The sequence below is a fragment of the Somniosus microcephalus genome, chromosome 2 (genome assembly GCF_052327205.1).
Source record: "Somniosus microcephalus isolate GS21.2 chromosome 2, FLI_Smic_1.0, whole genome shotgun sequence".
Taxonomy (NCBI): domain Eukaryota; kingdom Metazoa; phylum Chordata; class Chondrichthyes; order Squaliformes; family Somniosidae; genus Somniosus; species Somniosus microcephalus.
Window position 1 is genome coordinate 104,982,707 of NC_140988.1, and position 13,502 is coordinate 104,996,208.

The 13,502-nt window shown below is 47.0% G+C and overlaps 1 pseudogene; it reads right to left on the reverse strand.

Annotated features, from left to right (window-relative positions):
* Nucleotides 1–9,356: 9,356 nt before the first annotated feature.
* LOC147122851 (uncharacterized) lies at nt 9,357–10,581 on the reverse strand (annotated as a pseudogene).
* Between the last annotated feature and the right edge of the window lie 2,921 nt (nt 10,582–13,502).

Sequence of the window (13,502 nt, forward strand, 5' to 3'; positions counted from 1 at the left end):
GTCGGTGAGCTCTTGGAGCTGAGGTCGGCCTCCCCCGGTCGCAATCTGGCTACGCTTGTTGTTAGCCAGCTTGGCCTGCAAGAGAAAGGACGGCCTCTAAGTACGGTGTGTAGCCCTGATCTTGTCTGCACTGCCTCCCATGGTCGAATAGCTTGGACAGTGTGTAAAGTGCAGAATGTACAATTGATGTTCATGCCTGTCCCATAGCTGCTGGATGAGGGCTGGCCATTAGGGCTTTCAGGTCCCTTTGTCCATAATGTGAGGTGCACATGCAAGGATGAGGACGACACTGGAAAGGGTACTCACCCTGACAATCCGAGTGAGGTCGTTGAACTTCTTCCTGCATTGTACAGGATTCCTGGCAACCACGCTGTTGGATGTCACCCTGTTGGAGACATCCCTCCAGGCTTTGCGGTAGACGCTGGCCAGCGGCTTCTTGCCACTGTCAGGAAACAAAACATGGCGTCTTCGCTCCACTGAGCTAACCAGCAGCCTCAGGTCACCTTCGCTGAAGCGCTGCGCTCTCTCCCGGGCCTTCTGCATCGTCCTGGGCGGTAAAGAGTTGCAGCAGCAGTGCTCAGGCCTAGGTGGAGGGCTGCAGTGTCCAGGGCGTTGCAGGCAAACAAATCGACCCTTCCCCCTTTAAGAGCTGGCCGGGGCCAGCGTGTCTGCCGTCAATCAAAAAATCACCGCACCTGCGCTGCGCCCGGCCTCGGCGGTATCACTCAGCACCACCGGCTTAGCGCCTAAAGATAGTCGTGCATCGCCAGTTTTAGCGCAGCAGCAACCTCTTAGGGCGATGCTACTGAATATCGGCGAAGTGGCCTCGACTTTGCGCCGGGCGCAAACTTCAGCGGCCGCCCGACTTTACCGCCCCAAAAGTGGCTACACTGAATTTCTAGGCCATTGTATTTATCAGCTGCACATTTGCCTCCCACACCTTCTGGACTTTCTTTATTCGTGGATTGCCATAACTTTTCGCCATTCCTTTATACTGTCCACAATAATCTGAAAAGCCTCATCAATGAAACAAGCTCTTCAGAAAATTGTTGCTCCCTCTATGAGTGCTCAAATTTGAGCACTCTACAGCTGGATTTGTGTAATGAGTACTAAATATAGAGCGATATTTTCTAAGCACCCACACCAACTGCAGGGCATCACAGGCAGAAGGTGGCTTATCAGAAAATTGCAGTGTACTGCTTGCTGTTTTCTGTCTGTTGAAATCAGTGGAAAACATTTAAGGGAAGTGGTTTGAAAATTTTACCACAGGCCTGGCATTCTGAAACAGACAAAGAGTTGGAGTGGAAAATCCCCAGTCTAGTTACGCTCCTTCTGAGTTTTATATTTTGTCATACGAATCTCAACATTGATACACTGTATCACCAATTATTATACATTTGTTAAGGCAGAATTTTAAAACTCATTGAGACAGGATGTCATTTTATTAATCCATCAGCCTTTGCTTTACTCTTCAATAATATCCATGTTCTAGGCTTTAAGATTGTAGTCCAAGCATTAGTTGAATAATAAGGGTATGAAATTGGTATCGTTAGAGCTCGTTTTTTAGGCGCTACAAGTGCCCTTAGAGCTCCAAAATGGCGTCTGTGGCATGTGGGGTGAAGTGCACCAGATGCCATATTGATGAGGCCGTTAGCGCATGCGCAGTAAACGTCCACCGGAAGTATGCAGAGCAAGCAGATCAAATAGTCAATCAACATGCAACCCTGATTTGATGCCAGCGCTGCCATTTTGGAGCTCAATGCTCCAGCTATCGCCCTCTCTTAACCTCGCACAGCTGAACACGCATTCAGTAGAAGGAAGGACCCCTCACCAGTGCTATTTAAAGGGATCATCAACTACTTACAGGTTAGTTGCTGGTTGATTTCTTCTTCATAATAAGTTGCAATGTTCTTACCTTGCCAGTACTCATTCATATCCTTTATCTCCGACAGGGCCTTCATGCATGCAGCAAGAGTCAGTGGAGATTGTTGATGAGGATTCCTCAGAGGAACTGAGTCCTTCTGTGGGTGCACCATCACAGGACTCATTCAGACCCGGCACCAGCTCAGATACTCGCACTTCGGTGGGACCAGTTAGACAGTTTCACCTGGTGGCTCACACTTCACAAGTGAGCAAGAGCAGATAGTGGTGGTAAGGACAGCTGTATCCTGTGGGCCGTTGATGCAATGGAGAATTATTGAGCAGCAGCAGAGAATGTACAATGCACTGACAGGCCTTCGATGCACACTGACCATGATTGCAGAGAGATTGGAGGAGTCTGCCTCAGGCACAAGTGGGTTGATGTCGCAGGCCATTACGATGATGTGTTAATCCATGGATAGAATGGCCAGCTCCATGGAACATCCAACGCTGCAATTAAATGAGTCCAAGCATGCCTTGACCATGGCCGTGCAGACTCTGGATGACAATATGTCTGCCATCTTAAATAGGATGACTGATACCTTAGCCTTGGATTTACTGTGCCACGCCGCACGGGTCTGCACCAAAGTGCTCTCCAGCATAGGATTACATAGGATATATGACACAGAAACAGGCCATTTGGCCCAACCAGTCCATGCTGGCGTTTATGCTCCACTCTAACCTCCTCCCTTCTCCCTCATATGTTTGTCTAGCCTCCCCTTAAATGCATCTATACTGTTTGCTTCAGCCACTCCCTGTGGTAGCGAGTTCCACATTCCCACCACACTTTGGGGAAAGAAGTTTCTTCTGAATTCCCTATTGGATTTCTTGGTGACTATCTTATATTGATGGTCTCTAGTTATGCTCTTCCCCACAAGTGGAAACATTCTCTCTGTATCCACTCTATCAACATTTTTCATAATTTTAAAGACCTCTATTAGGTCACCACTCAGCCTTCTTTTTTCAAGAGAAAGGAGACCCAGCCTGTTCATCCTTTCCTGATATGTATACCTTCGCATTTCTGGTATCATCCTTGTAAATCTTCTCTGCACCCTCTCCAGTGCCTTTATAAAGTTTTTATAATATGGTGACCAGAACTGTACGCAGTACTGTTAAGTGTGATCTAACCAAGGTTCGATACAGGTTTAGCATAAATTCCCTACTTTTCAATTCTATCCCTCTAGAAATAAGCCCTAGTGCTTGGTTTGCTTTTTTATGGCCTTGCTAACCTGCATCGCAACTTTCAGTGATTTGTGTATTTGTACTCCTAGATCCCTTTGTTCCTCTACCCCACATAGACTCGCACCCTCCAAGTGATAAGTGACCTCCCTAGTCTTCCTACCAAAATGTAATACCTCACATTTATCTGTGTTGAACTTCATTTGCCAATTATATGCCCACTTTGCAAGTTTACTAATGTCCTCCTGTAACTTGTTGCAGTCCTCCTCAGTATTGACTATCCCCCCCAATTTGATGTCATCCACAAATTTAGAAAGTGTGTTTTTGATAGAAACATAGACATAGAAGATAGGAGGAGTAGGCCATTCGGCCCCTCGAGCCTGCTCCGCCATTCAATGCGGTCATGGCTGATCATCCAAATTCAGTACCCTGTCCCTGCTTTCTCCCCATATCCCTTGATCCCCTTAGCCTTAAGAAATATATCTAACTCCTTCTTGAATATATTTAATGAATTGGCCTCAACTGTCTTCTGTGGTAGAGAATTCCACAGGTTCACCACTCTCTGGGTGAAGAAATTCCTCCTCATCTCAGTCCTAAATGGCTTACCCCTTATCCTTAGACTGTGACCCCTGGTTCTGGACTCCCCCGCCATCGGGAACAGCCTTCCTGCATCTAGTCTGTCTAGTCCTGTTAGAATTTTATAAGTTTCAATGAGATCCCCTCTCATTCTTCTAAACTCTAGCGAATATAAGCCTAATCGACCCAATCTTTCTTCATACGTCATTCCTGCCATCCCAGGTATCAGTCTGGTGAATCTTCGCTGCACTCCCTCCATGGCAAGAACATCCTTCCTCAGATAAAGTGACCAAAACTGCACACAATACTCAAGGTGTGGTCTCACCAAGGCCCTGCACAACTGCAGCAAGACTTCCTTGCTCCTGTACTCGAATCCACTCGCTATGAAGGCCAACATACCATTTGCCTTCTTAACCGCCTGCTGCACCTGCATGCTTACCTTCAGCGACTGGTGCACAAGGACACACAGGTCTCGTTGCACTTCCCCTTTTCCCAATCTATTGCCGTTCAGATAATAATCTGCCTTCCTGTCTTTGCCACTAAAGTGGATAACCTCATATTTATCCACATTATACTGCATCTGCCATATCGCCCAACCTGTCCAAATCGTACTGGAGTTTCTCTGCATCCTCCTCACAGCACACACGCCCACCCAGCTTTGTGTCATCTGCAAACTTGGAGATATTACATCTAGTTCCCTCATCTAGATCATTAATATATATTGTGAATAAGTGGGGTCCTAGGACCGATCCCTGCGGTACCCCACTAGTCACTGCCTTCCACTCGGAAAAAGACCCGTTTATTCCAACTCTTTGCTTCCTGTCTGGCAACCAGTTTTCTATCCAAGTCAGTACCTTACCCCCAATCCCATGTGCTTTATCTTTGCATGCTAGTCTCTTATGCGGGACCTTATCGAAAGCCTTCTGAAAGTCCAAATACACCACATCCACTGGCTCTCCCTTATCTATTCTAGCAGTTACATCCTCAAAAAATTCCAGTAGATTAGTCAAGCATGATTTACCTTTTGTAAATCCATGTTGACTTTGTCCGATCCGGTCACTGTTTTCCAAGTGCTCTGCTATTACATCTTTTATAATGGACTCTAGCATTTTCCCCACTACCAATGTCAGGCTTACCAGTCTATAATTCCCCATTTTTTCTCTACCACCTTTTTAAATAGTGGGGTTACATTAGCTACCCTCCAATCCATGGGAACTGTTCCAGAGTCTATTGAATTTTGATTCCTTTGTCTAAATCATTAATGGAAATTGTGAACAACATTGGTCCCAGCACTGATCCTTGTGGAACACCACTACCCACCTTCTGCCACTGTGAATAGCTACCCATTATTTCTACACTCTACTTTCTGTCCTGAAGCAGAATGGCAGCAGTGAAATGTGGCTGAGCCATAAGAGGGATGATGGTGAGTGGGGACTCCGCTCAAAGCGCTTTCACTTCTCCTCCGTTGCCCCACTCCCCCCCCCTTCCCGGCCCCTCAGTCAGTACCTGACATGCTGCCTCATGTTCCGATGGCCGAGTCTGCCCCTGCACAAGTGCAGGTGGGGCAGTCTTTGGTGGGGCCCTCATGACCTCTAAAACCCGGAGGTCGTCAGCCAAGAGCATCTCAGCCAACAGAGCACGGATCTGAGCAGCCTGCTTCTACCTCTGCTGAAGACACAGGGGTTGCACCACATTGGAGCGGAAGGAAAAGGAAGAGGAAAGCTTTGTAGTTGCACCACTTTCCCGGCTGGCCAATCCTTGGTTGTTGGGTGGCAAGTTGCCTTTTAATTTGTTTTATGATGAATGGGAAGACATGAATTTATGGGGACCAATAATTCATGGGGGTATGTGCAAGGGGTGGTTGGTTGTTTGCAGGACTACTTTAAGTCAGTGGCATTGGGAGGGGAGGGAAGAGTGGCTGTTGTGTGTGCTTCTGACATCGGTCCACTGGTACAACCTAAGCGAACCTTGCATTAATAATGACAAGCCTGGCATCCTGAGCAGCAATGTGAGCAGCTGGTGGTGCCTTGCCCTCATCACCTTCCTCCTCATCTTCCTCCTCTGTCTCCTCCTCTTCAGAATCGTCTGAAGAGGATCTGAGCTTTGCGCCTTGTTCCTCCTGCAGGTCCAAACCTTGCTGCTGTGCAATGTTGAGCAGAATGCAACACATCATGACCATTCTGGAGACCCTGGCTGGTGTGTACTGAAGGATGCCTCCAGATCTGCCCAGGCACCTGAAGCACTTCTTCAGCATGCTGATGGCTTATTCGATCACACATCTGGTGGTAACATGGCATTCATTGTAGCTCTGTTGGGCTTTATTGGTTGGGTTTCTGAGGGGTGTCATCAGCCAAGTTTGAAGTATCACTTGTCTCCTAGCAGCCACCTCTTAAGCCTGCTTGCAGGTCCGAAGATGTCAGGGAGCTTGGACTGCCGGAAGACGAAAGCATCAAGGCAGTTCCCTAGCAATCTTGCACACACCTGCATAAACAACTTTTTGTGGTTGCACAGCAGCTGCACATTGATGGAGTGGAAACCCTTGCGGTTCACGAATACTCCTGGTTGATCTGGGGGTGCGCAGATTGTCACATGTGTACAGTCGATAACGGCCTGCTCCTGTGCGAAGCTAGCTGGAGATGCAAACCCGAGCACCCACTCATTCTTGTTATGTTCATAAATAAATAGACGTTTTCATTATGAACAGCTAGCTTGAGCTAGTCATTTATTCAGCCATGTGGACTAGTGTACAGGCATCCATCTTGACTACTGCCTTGTGGGTAGCCCCCTACTAAACATACAGCTCCACCTAGTGTACCATTCTAGAATGACATGTTACTGATCATTACAATTCTGACTGGCTTCATCACAGGTGAAGTTGACATAATTACCTGCCCTGGCAAACAAGCCATCAGTCTCCTGTCTTATGCATTTGTGGGCCACCGACTGGGAGTTCCTGGGTATGCCTCTGGCAGAGCCCTGGAAGGATCCAGAAGTTAAAAAGTTGAGGGCAGTAGTGATTTTCACAACCACTGGTAATGCATGGCCACCAGGTCCAGCAGGTCTTCTAGGAAGCTGCAGATGTCTGACACCACCTGACGCGACAACTTCAGCCTCCTGAAGCACTGCTGTTCTGACATGTCAAAGAAACTCAGCCTCTGCCTGTAAACCCTGTTTCGCAGGTAGTGCCTCCAGTGAGCTTTACCCCCTGCTGCTCCCCTCTCTGTTGCTGTCCAACTATTGGTCTCGTCTGAGATCCAATCTAAGGCAGCCGAAGCACCACCCATCCTGCTGTGATTCAGAAAACCGCCAAAGTGTAGAAAGTAACCTCTCAGCAAAAGTATTGTGACCAAACCCTTTCCCACTAGTAGATAAGAAAGCAGCTTTGAGTACTGAGTATTTATTGCAGTATTTCCATGAGCTTGATTCAGCCCCCTCAATTGCCATTGTGTTCTTGCCTTGCTTTCACTGGCGAGTTTCAGGAAGTCCAGGAAGTCCGTGGATACGCCTTTAAATTTGAAAGTGAGTTGAAATATCACTCTAATTGAGCGATTAGCATATGTTAATCGGCAACCCATCTCGCCCGAGGGGGTTGCGTGCAAGCAGCCTAAGGCACTCGAGTTAAATGCAGAAGTCGGCAGGTCGGAGCCAGCTTCCCGACGCGCTCGCATTTTTGCTGGTTTTAAACCTCCATCTGCACCCAAACCCATGAGCTCCTCCAGGTTAAAACTCCTCCCGCAGAGTCTGAACTAGGAAGTGTAAGTTAGAATAGTTCATTCGATGCTAAATCATGTACAGGAAGCAAAATAGAGGGAAAGAAAGATGGGATTAAAGATGGGACAGGAAAGAAAAGGTAAAATAAAATAATTTAAAAAAAAAATCACCAGCAATAATTAAAATCTGAAGGAAGGAGATTTCACACTTGTAAAAGTTAAGTTTCAGTGCCAACGAGGTTGTTTGGCAGTAATTAAGACTTATCACCCGCCAAAAATTCACTTACACTGGAATGGACAAGCCCCAACAATTTCTGGCATGTTTAGTGGGTATCGATCATATATGTAGCCCAGCTTCACACCCTTCTATGTGTTTCAATGCCGAGTCTCTCGGTGAGATACTGTTATAGAGAAGCTTCAGGAGGAGCAGGGCAACTCGGACAGCAACCTCCTGATTTTTGCGTTTAACTGTGCATGTGCGGTCGCTGGAAGTTGTTGTCCGATTTATTCCTTAACAATGGAAAGTGCTGATAGTTTTACTGCAAAATCCGTCCATTAGTTATTTATGTATTCCAGATTTGTATTTAATGCAATTGGATCCTTTTAATGTTGGTATCCTCTATTTAGTTAATTTTAATTTTATCCCCTTAGATCTAATTAATTACTCTGATTATTTATTCATATTCATTTCTTCACTGTTGCCCCTTGGATAAAATTAATTAGCTCCTCCTTCTCCCTCTGCAATAAATTCCCACTCTCACCAAATTCCCGTCATCACTCTGTTGAGCAAGCCATTCCATTTAGCAGATTCACCCAACTCACACCAAGCTCTGTAAAGCTCTCAGGCTTTGGGGACGGCCCCCGACAACCAGGAAATATCGTGGAGTTCATGGAGGCAGAGTTGGACTGGCAATCGAGAGAGATGGGACCATTTTGAATGCCACGCTCCAGCCTATGCCCTGTCTTAACCTCGCACAGCTGAACATGATGCTAAATGGCATGAAGGATTCCCCACCAGCGCTGCTTAAAGAGATCATGAACTACTTAAATATTAGTTGCTGGATTATTTCTTCTGGCTGCTGGTGCAATTGTACACATTTTTGGAGCTTTCCTTTAGTTGCCTAAAGTTTCAATAGAGTACAGGAAGTGGTCTGGCTGGTGCTGAAGTACTTTTTTGTTCATTTAAAAGTTTGTGCTGAAAGAAGTTGCTTCCAGACATGGGTGTCTTGCAGGCCTTCCTCTTGGAATTAAGCATGACTGAGAAAATGAAGAGAGGCCATGCAGAGCAAGACAAGCAGCTAGAAGAGGAAGGAGGAGGAAGGAGAAAAGGCCTCTCAGCAGGAGGCCATATCTGCCGAGGGTCTTTAGGGAGTAATTCTCTTACCTCAACTTAAGCGAAGACCAACGCTTGATACATCTTCTCTTCACTAAACAGGTTGTGACTGAAAACTGCCAACTGCTGTAGCCACAACTGCAACCTCAAAACAGGGCAAGGACCTCCAGGACCAGCTTGAGGCATCCTCAAGCAACACTTCCACTGCATGGACTGTTCTGGAGGAGCCCTGCAGTACTCAGCTGAGTAAGTATCAAGATTAGTGGTAGTATGCTGCAGAATATAGTCATTATGAGGGAACAGCCCTTGCATCACTTACCAGGCAAGAAGTTGAGGAGCAGGAGCACGGGGAAGTGGAGGAAGTGGAGGAGGAAGTAGTGCAACAGGAATTGAAGGAACAGGAAGAGGAAAGGAGGCTACAACATAGACAGCCTTTTACTGCCCAGACTCTACATGATTAAATAATTCATGAGCGATACCAATAACCTCAACCGCACCTCCCCATTCACCAAGGAGTCCCACACTCCAAAACTTTCCTCTATCACTGATCATCACATCGTCCACTTTCTGACAACACAAAAATAAAACCCACCAGAAAATGCACATTCAAATCCAAATTTATAAATTAAATCATGACATCATGCATACAAAAATAAACTAATCACTCTTGTGCATTCCCTTAGCATCTGTCTTCGTGTGCCTTTGCCTTTCTTAATGCTCCGACGAAGTCCTTCCCCAGTGGCTGCAGCATGGCTGGTGGAAGGTTGCTGACTTTCAGTGGAGGAGACTGCACATGGCCTTGGATGGTGACCTCGAGCTGCTCTGGGCCTAAAAGGCCCAGCTTAAAACTGCATCATCTTGACCTGGGCTGCAGCAGTCTGGACAGGCAACAGCTAGGTCACTGGCAGAGTGGCAGGGGTGAGAGCGCGAATGCTGTCATCCTGAGAGAGGACAGCAGGTTCGTGCTCCATGGAGCCACTGCCACCCTTCTGGGCCAGCACCTCAGCAATCCTACTGATTTGTTGGAGAACAGATTGATGGACCGCTTTGGCATCCTGGAAACCCCTTTGAACACTAGTATCCAGAGCCATGATGGCAGCAGTCTGAGCTTCCATGCAGCACTCAGACCTTTGGTAGAAGCTGCTTGTGCTGCAGTGGAAGCTGTGACATCAGCTTCAGATGCTGTATCATGCTGGGTTCCACAGGTGTGCTGATGGAGCTGACCACCTGTTCCATGTTGGAAAGGATGGGCTCCAAGCTCTGCACAAAGCCCTGTGTCAAGTTGGTGCTGGACTCCTCCATGCTTCTTGAAATTGAACGCAGGCTTTCTGGCAGGCTTTCCAGTGCACCAAGCATTTGGTTATGTACACCCATCAGCCTTCTTCTATAGCCTTAGCCATCAAAGTCCTCATCTGACTCCTCTGCAGCAGAACTAGTGTGCGACCTCACCCTCCGGTGAGCTGGCACTTGCGCTAACATTTCCGCCCGCCCTGGCGCACTTGCGCCCAGTATCTCACCATGTGCAGAGCCCTCCTCTGTCCTAGCCTCTAAAATACGGGCAGTGTCTGTATCTGAGTTGCTGGCTGCAATTGTAAGATCGAGTGACGGTGTCTCTTCATCGTCACTGTTTTTTTCCTCTTTCTCCACTGGTTCCAGTTCTTGCGTATCTGAAATAAAAAAGTGACAAGGGTTGGGTCGTGGTGAGGGGAGAGGAGAATGTGAGAAGTACGTGCTTACACCATTTGCAGCTTTGAAGTCAGAAGAGATTGTGGGATGAGGGAGAAAAAGAATGAGAGAAGGAGGATTAGGTATGCAGATACCCTCATCATCGATTGCTTCAGCCCCGCCTATTAAATCCGTGTGTTAATGGAGACACGGAATGCAGGAGTTGGTTTAACAAGTCTTTACTGAATGGAGACAACCTGGAAACTGAAACTACAGAATCCTGCCAGGGCCTTTTATACAGGGATGGTCACTGCCGGTACTGCAGTCTGAGACCAGTTATTCCCTTAAAGGGACATACACAACAATTCCTCCCCTTTTAGATAAACAGTACATAACATTCATTTAACAACTAAATAATAACTAATTACAATTACTGTTGCTAGATACATTAGTTGAAGTTAAGCAATTATAAGTTCAGTCTTTGAGGAGGCTTCCTGATTCTGTCTGGATAACGCCTCTTTGGGATATCAGGTTCTTCTGGCAAGGTTGAGCCGGGATCAATGTCGTTGTTTGGTTCGTCTGCTTCCAATATCACCGATTCTGCGGTAGATGCAATTGGTACTTCGGTTTCATCGCCGGGTGTATCAGATCGTGTTGTGGAGTTGAGGTTTTCCAGTGACTCTAGAATCTGGTCAGCATGGCGTCTTACAATGCTTTCTCCAACGTCCACGGTATACATTAGAGGTCCTTGCCGTGTACAGATCGTTCCTGGCTGCCATTTCTCTGTGCGGTAGTCCCGGGCCAAAACTGGTTGACCTATCTTAAAACTCCTGGTCGGCCTTTCATTCATATTCTGAAACTGCCTGTTCTCCACATCTCTTCTGACGTTTGGCTTAACCAAATCCAAGCGGCATTGTAGTCTTCGATTGAAGAACATCATGGCTGGAGTTTGGTTGGTAACCGCATGTGTCGCATTCCGGTAGGCAAACAAGAAGTTATCCACCTTGTGTTGTAGGGGTATATCTTCATTACACATTACCTTGACAGCCTTCTTGAATGTTTGAACAAACCTCTTGGCCAATCCATTAGTGGCTGGATGATATGGGGCGGATGTGTAATGCTTAACACCATCGTTCTTTAAGAACCTCCGGAACTCTTCAGACACAAACTGTGGTCCATTGTCAGAGCAAATCTGTTCAGGCAGCCCATTCCTGGTGAATATGGTTCGTAAGACTGTGATAGTTTTTTCTGTGGTGGTTGAGGACATTTTTATTACCTCTGGCCACTTTGAATGTGCATCCACCGCAATTAAAAACATCGAGTCCATAAAGGGACCAGCAAAATCAATGTGCACCCTTTGCCATGGAGATGAGGGCCACTCCCATGGATGTTGAGGGGCTTGTGGTGAGGCGTTTTGGACCTTCTGGCATCCTGTACAGCTCTTGGTCATCTCTTCGATTTCTCTATCGATTCCCGGCCACCACACAAATGCTCTGGCTAATTTCTTCATTTTTACCCCTCCCAGATGACCCTCATGAAGCTCATTGAGCACTCTATCCTTCAATTTGGGTGGAATTACTACTCTGGATCCATACATCAAGGTTCCTCTGCACACTGACAGCTGTTCTCTTCTTGGCGAGAATGCTGGCAGCAGTGGTTCGGCATGTGCTGGCCATCCCTTCACCATTAAATCATAGACCCAGGAGAGCGTCGGGTCATTTCGTGTTTCCTTTTCTATGTTTGCATTCGTCACAGGGAGACATTTGACAATAGTCGAGTGGAATAACTCCACTGGATCCACTGCCAGTTCTTCTTCCACCGTCGGCAACGGGAGGCGCGACAATCCATCAGCATTCCCATGCTGTTTAGTTCCTTTGTACTCGATGTCATATTGGTGTGCCCCTAGGAAAAGGGACCACCTCTGTAGCCGTTGTGCCGTCATTATCGGTACGCCCTTCTGAGGGTTGAAAATGGAGACGAGAGGTTGATGATCAGTTAGTAGAGTACATTTCTGACCGTGCAGGTAGTGATTGAACTTCTTCACCCCCCACACCAGGCTGAGGGCCTCTCTGTCAATCTGGGCGTAGTTACGCTCGGCTGAAGTTAACGAGCGTGACGCAAAAGCTATCGGCCTCTCAGAACCATCAAGGAATTTATGTGACAGTACCGCCCCAATGCCGTAGGGAGACGCATCACACGCCAGTCTTATCGGTAGTGATGGGTTGTAGTGAGCCAATACTTCTCTTGAAGTGATTAGGTCCTTACTCTTCTGAAAGGCCCGCTTACATTCATTGCTCCATTTCCATGCTACTCCCGTTCGTAGTAGGGCGTTCAGTGGATGCAGAATTGTGGACAAATTCGGCAAAAACTTATGGTAGTAATTCACCAATCCGAGGAATGACCTCAGTTGTGACACATTTTCAGGTGCTGGAGCCTTAACTACCGCTTCAATTTTGTCAGGGGACTTATGCAACCCCTCTTCATCAATAACGTGGCCACAACACGATATCTGTTTCTTAAAAAACTCGCACTTGGGGCGATTGGCTCGTAGCCCATGTTCACGTAGTCTAGTGAGCACCTGCTCTAGGTTGGCAAGGTGTTCACTGTCATCTTCACCTGTCACTAGGATGTCGTCCAAGTAACACTGAGTCCTCGGAATCCCTTGCAGGACTTGTTCCATCGCTCTTTGCCATATCGCCGGAGCTGATGCTACTCCGAATACCAGTCGATTATACTGGTAAAGACCTTTGTGAGTGTTTATCGTGAGATACTTCCTACAGGATTCTTCAACCTCCATCTGCAAATATGCTTGCATTGGGCCAATTTTTGTAAAACGCTTCCCTCCGGATAGTGAAGCGAAGATATCTTCTATCCTTGGAAGAGGATATTGTACTGTGTGATGGACTGGGTTCACTGTCACCTTGAAGTCGCCACAGATGCGAACCTTCCTTGGCTCCTCAGACTTATTGTTTAATGTTTTCTTCATGACAGGAACGATGGGTGTCGCCCACTCGCTCCAGTCTACCTTAGATAACACGCCTGCATTCTCCAGATTCTCCAGCTCTGCCTCAACGGCTGGGCGAATTGCATATGGTACCGGTCTTGCTTTGAAAAACTTA